Source organism: Eriocheir sinensis, unplaced genomic scaffold (assembly GCF_024679095.1).
Source record: "Eriocheir sinensis breed Jianghai 21 unplaced genomic scaffold, ASM2467909v1 Scaffold447, whole genome shotgun sequence".
Classification (NCBI taxonomy): Eukaryota; Metazoa; Arthropoda; class Malacostraca; order Decapoda; family Varunidae; genus Eriocheir; species Eriocheir sinensis.
In genome coordinates this window covers 285,001-290,935 of record NW_026111773.1, presented here as the reverse complement: position 1 = coordinate 290,935, position 5,935 = coordinate 285,001, and the positions used below count along the sequence as shown (strand labels likewise).

Here is a 5,935-nt window from a genome sequence, read left to right as displayed (position 1 = left end):
TATATATATATATATATATATATATATATAGACTACAACCCTCAATAGATGATTTGGAAAAGAACTTATAGGATAAAATACACTAAAAAGCAATACAAACATATTTCATAGCACATACACACACACACACACACAAACACACACACACACACACACACACACACACACACACACACACACACACACACACACACACACACACACACACACACCTTTTACCCCCTACAATATCCTTCTTAAAGGCTGTTTCTCTTCTTTTCAATCTTCCCTCTTCATCATTATTAAATTCCTCCTCCCCCTCCTCCACTTCCTGCCTCCTCCACTTCCTCTCACTTTCTCCCTTCTATTGTTTATTTTCGTCTCTCAACTGGAGGAGGACACTCGATTTTACTCATTAGGATAAGGAGCAAAGTTCATATGGAAGGAGAGAGAGAGAGAGAGAGAGAGAGAGAGAGAGAGATCTTGAGACTCGAGAGAGAGAGAGAGAGAGAGAGAGGAGAGAGAGAGGAGGAGGAGGAGGAGGAGGAGGAGGAGGAGGAGGAGGAAGAAGAAGAAGAAGAATAGAGAGGATTCTGAGTATATATATAAAGAATTGGGTGGAAAGATGACAGACAGTGAATTGCCTGCACTACTAAAGGTGTGTGTGTGTGTGTGTGTGTGTGTGTGTGTGTGTGTGTGTGTGTGTGTGTGTGTGTGTGTGTGTGTGTGTGTGTGTGTGTGTGTGTGTAAATCATACTTTAATGCATACACAATTATTTTTCTATATCTAATATTGAAGAAAGAGAGCTTTAATTACTCTAATCTCTTAATTTTTCTCTCTCTCTCTCTCTCTCTCTCTCTCTCTCTCTCTCTCTCTCTCTCTCTCTCTCTCTCTCTCTCTCTCTCTCTCTCTCTCTCTCTCTCTCTCTCTCTCAGATGTCAGGCGGAGTTATCGTCATCGTCAGCCTGCTGGCCATCCTTTCCTGCAGGTCACCCGTGGAAGGTCAAGGTCAACAAATGGTCAAAAAGAACAGTGAGTAGTAGTAGTGGTAGTGGCAGCGAGCAGCGGTAGCAGGTTTTTTTTTTTTTTTTTTTTACGTCGTGGCCTATTGCGCCGGTAGGCTTCTTCCCGGTGGGGCGTGATGGTCGGCCCAGGCGCAGGCGAGTGTTTATAGTGATTCTTCTGGAATGCAGGCACACAGTTAAGGTGCTTTCTCTACTCATGGTTAAGAAAAAAACAGGTTCAATCACACTTAGTCTCGTGATACATAAGTGGACCCGACACGGTCAATATTATTGGCACAATATAGTGATTCATTTATATTGTGCAATATTTGTTTCCCCCAACACAGCTCTGTATTATTGCGCAATGTCGGTAGTCGTGTGGAGGATTTCAGAGAGACAGCCATGTGTGTATAATATGCCTTTTCAATACCTTTGCCACTTTTTCTTTATTTCTAAGTTTTTACGCCTTCATATTGTGGTTGAGGGACATGTATTTCGTCCCTTAACTATAATATGGAGGCGTAATATCGTATTTTGGAGGCGGGGAGTGATTCTAAATAACTGCCTTTTCCGGCTCTCCTTAGTCATGAGGGAAGCCCAGCTGTCACGTGTGTCTCTAAGGCTGAATTCTTCGTTCAAACTTTCTCTGAAAACTCCGCTCGGGACGATTCATGGCATATTCCGCCTACTCATACCTACTCTCACTCCACTATTCCTGGTCTTTTTACAATCCTTGAGGATGATGTTTTTTTTATCTCTGGTTTGATTCCCCAGAAGGCTTTTGGACCCTAGAGAGTACCTCCTTTTGTTCTTTAAACTGTGCCTCCGTGTTGATGGTCTGGTTGGTCAAACACTTTCTTTTCAACAATTTACCTTCCTGCTGGAAATACGCCTATATACCTGTGCCTAAGACGGATGGCCGTTCTAATCCCTCAAACTATCGTATTTTAGCTTTGCTTTCTTGTCTTTCTAAGTCTTTTGAATAAATCCTTAACAGGAAAGTTCTTAAGCATCTATCAACATCTTACCTTCACTCTGATCACCAGTGCGAACTCTGGAAGGGGCGTAATACTACTGATTTTCCTATTTTCCCAAATGACTCCTGGCTATCCTCTCAACCGTTAAAACTTGCCATAAACATCTCGGAATCTTTTAACTAAGACTGACACAAATCCTTGCTTATAAACTATACCTTCCTACGGAATATATCCCTCGATTTATTTTTTGTTTCCAGTTTCTTTTCAGGTCGATCTGTCTTTTTATTTTCGTTCGGCCTGTTGCATCGGAAGACTATGGAGCCTGCTGGTCGGCTCTGGTGCGTCCGTGGTGCAGGCAAATGTTTACAATGGCGCCTTCTTGTTTGGCGCGTGCTGCCCCACGGAACTCATCTTTGATCCGCAATGAGTTGGGGTCTGGGTTGATAGGTGGTTCTACAGGATAGCATGTAGGTAATTTTGAGCCACTTGACAATGATTGAAAATTGTTTGTATGTAAGAGCTGCCAGAACTTGAGCCCGGGTCCTTCAGGACACCGCGCCCGCACGCTGACCACTCAGCCACCGCCTCCATATTAGCTGTAGACGATCACTGTTCTTTCCCTAAACTTACCAACAGTGTTGTTCCGCAGCGTTCTGTTCTATCTCCCACTCTCGTTCCATAATTCATAAACGATATTTCCATAAACTGTTATATCCACTCCTACGTAGATTACTATGCATTACTCAATATCTTTCAGCATCAAACCGTTCAAACAGAAATTCCATGGCTCAATGTTGGCGCTGCAGAACGCTTAAACTGTAACTTTGCTGCTACCTCTGAATGGTACAGAAGTAACTGAAGTCTCCTTTAATGCCTCAGAAATACAATTTCCCCTCGTTGTCAACTCGACATTATCTTCCAACACCTTCCCCCTATTCCTCGAGACCCTGTTTTTTTTTCTAAGGTGCTGGCTGCCTCTAGTGCCGGTCTTGAGAGGCTGCTAGGACGACCCCAGCTTGTCGGTGGAGCAGGCACATTTTATTTATAGTGGCTGCAGTGATGTATGAAGCTTGCTTTATTTTTTTTTTTACGTCGCGGCCTATTGCGCCGGTAGGCTTCTTCCCGGTGGGGCCTGATGGTCGGCCCAGCCCGTTCTGGCGCAGGCGTGTTTTTTATATTGGCGCCATCTTGCGTTGGCTCATACTGCCCCCCAGAACTCATCTTTGAGCCTCTCTTTGGAGAGGTTATCTAGAGCCCGGGTTGATGGGTAGTCTTCAGGCCAGCATGTGGGTAGTCTTAGGCCACTCGGCTCTGACTGAAAAACCTCAGCTCTGCGGCGGCCAAGATTCGAACCCGCGTCCCTCCTGGAGCTCCTGAACGCGGGGCCGTCACGCTAACCACTCAGCCACCGCCTCCCCCGCTAACCACTCAGCCACCGACTTGCGCCATGCTGCCTCCCGGTGATGCATTTCAACGAAGTTGCTGAAGTTAGGGTTGACTGAAGATCTGGGCAACATGTGGGTAGTCTTCCACCAATCAGCTATTGTTGAAAAATCAGCGTTTCGGTGGGACTCGAACCTAGATCCACGGGGTCAGCACGACCGCACGATGACCACTCGGCCACCGCCTCCTGAACTAAACACCCACTCCCAACTAAACAATTACAGTCCATCATAATCCCAAAACCTTAACTGTAAACTTATTATTGCATCTCTTGCTAAATCAATTTCTTCGAAGTTAGGAGATCTGTATCGTTTTCACCAGTTATTTTTCCCTTCCTAGATGCTATCAATAAATAAGGGCCTTTGACCACCCTTGTATCATCTACACCAGAGAGTAGTTCAGCATGCTCTCTAAAGACCGATCCTCTCTCTATCCACACAACAGTACATTCACACAACACAAACACCGTTTCCTAAAATTCTAAATTCAAAATGGCGTTCAACAACAGTGCCTCGGAGTCCCCACCTGGGGGGTGGGGGCACAGATTCCCCCAAGGAGGACTCCCCTTTTGGCTGCTTACCTGGGAGGTGTCTTGATAACTTCTCGAGACTTTTTCTTATCAATTTCTGCAACGTTCACGGTCTTCGTTCTAATTTTCATTCTGTAGAACACCATCTTTCCTCCTCTAAACCTCACCTTCTCTTCCTCACCGAAACACAGGTTTCTGAGGCTACTGACAGCAACCTCTTAGACTCTGTTCCCTCTTACTATCTCTATCCTAAATTCAAGTATGAATATCATGTGTAGAGCGCCCCCCAGTCATGCTCTTAGTTTAAACAAGTACCTTCCTCCTACTGACAGTTTTCTCACCCTTTAATTACGCCGTGGCTTTGCTTCTCTTGTTATTGATGTTTTCATGTTGACTGTTTTTCTAAATTTGCTCACTGTATACTTAACCAATCACGCAGCCATGTTGAATACGGCGTTCAACCAACTTTTCCTTATCCCTATATTCTATTCAAACTCCTTATGCAATAGTTAGCCAGAATGTTCAGGCTTTCATTCCTTTCGCCGGCAAACTTTGGAGCAGTATTGTTTCTGTATTTGCTTCTACCATTTTTGTGTTGTCATTTTGGGGGAATATGTGTATGTTCTTTGTTAATATTAGTTAGGCTCGCACTGTTGTCTCGCTGTCCAGGCTAGAGTCAAATTTATTGTACTGTACTTAGGTAGGCGGTGGCTGAGTGGTAGCGAGCTGGGCCCCCATTCACCATGTGATGGACGACACGGGTTCGAATCCCCACGCTACCACCTCGGATTTCTCAGTCACCGCAGAGTGGCTCAAAACTACCCACATGCTGTCCTGAAGACCACCCATCAACCAGGACTCTAGAGGAAACCGTTCATGTGAATCAAAAAGGAGTTCCGGGGGGCAGCATGAGCCAAGGGAAGATGGCGCCACTATAAACACCTGCCTGGGCCATAACGGGCCGGGGCCGAATACCATCCAGGTTCCTCAAGCAAGCCTACCGGCGCTATAGGCATATACGTAAAAACAACAACTTCACAGCAGCTGATTGGATGTTTTAGTGAGATAACAAAAGGCCTTACCATAAGTTGTTTCTTGGAAGTGATGTCTGGCCGAGAGGTTTCCGTCACTTCTCTCTCTCTCTCTCTCTCTCTCTCTCTCTCTCTCTCTCTCTCTCTCTCTCTCTCTCTCTCTCTCTCTCTCTCTCTCTCTCTCTCTCTCTCTCTCTCTCTCTCTCTCTCTCTCTCTCTCTCTCTCTCTCTCTCTCTCTCTCTCTCTCTCTCTCTCTCTCTCTCTCTCTCTCTCTCTCTCTCTCTCTCTCTCTCTCTCTCTCTCTCTCTCTCTCTCTCTCTCTCTCTCTCTCTCTCTCTCTCTCTCTCTCTCTCTCTCTCTCTCTCTCTCTCTCTCTCTCTCTCTCTCTCTCTCTCTCTCTCTCTCTCTCTCTCTCTCTCTCTCTCTCTCTCTCTCTCTCTCTCTCTCTCTGTCCTATTTATCCTCCGAATCCTTCTCCTCTTCCTCTTTCTCCTCCTCCTCCTCCTCCTCCTCCTCCTCCTCCTCCTCCTCCTAAATCAACCTGCACACTCTCCTCATCTCCTCCCCCTACTTTTTATCTTCTCTCTCTCTCCTTTTTTCAGGCTGGTGGACCAAGCGAGGCTTCCTCCTCCCTCTTCCTCCCTCCTCCCCTCGCTCCGTCATGGAAGGAAGAAGAGAGGAAGGAGGACAGATTCCGGAAGACAAGGAAGACATCATTGGAGGTAAAGAGTGGGAGGAAGACCATTGTTTTTATTATTGTTTTTATTATTATTATTATTATTATTATTATTATTATTATTATTATTATTATTATTATTATTATTATTATTATTATTATTATTATTATTATTATTATTATTATTATTATTATTATTATTATTATTATTATTATTATTATTATTATTATTATTATTATTATTATTATCATTGTTACCAATACTAATTCTCTCTCTCTCTCTCTCTCTCTCTC

At 44.5% G+C, this 5,935-nt stretch overlaps 1 long non-coding RNA gene across 1 annotated transcript in view; it reads left to right on the top strand.

Annotated features, from left to right (window-relative positions):
* The first annotated feature begins 913 nt into the window (after positions 1-913).
* Positions 914-5,935, top strand: part of LOC126992334 (uncharacterized) — a 5,568-nt gene continuing 546 nt past the window's right edge. The window contains exons 1-2 of the long non-coding RNA XR_007746480.1: positions 914-1,012; positions 5,568-5,687. This is a non-coding gene — a long non-coding RNA (uncharacterized LOC126992334). The remainder of the gene's footprint in view (positions 1,013-5,567; positions 5,688-5,935) is intronic.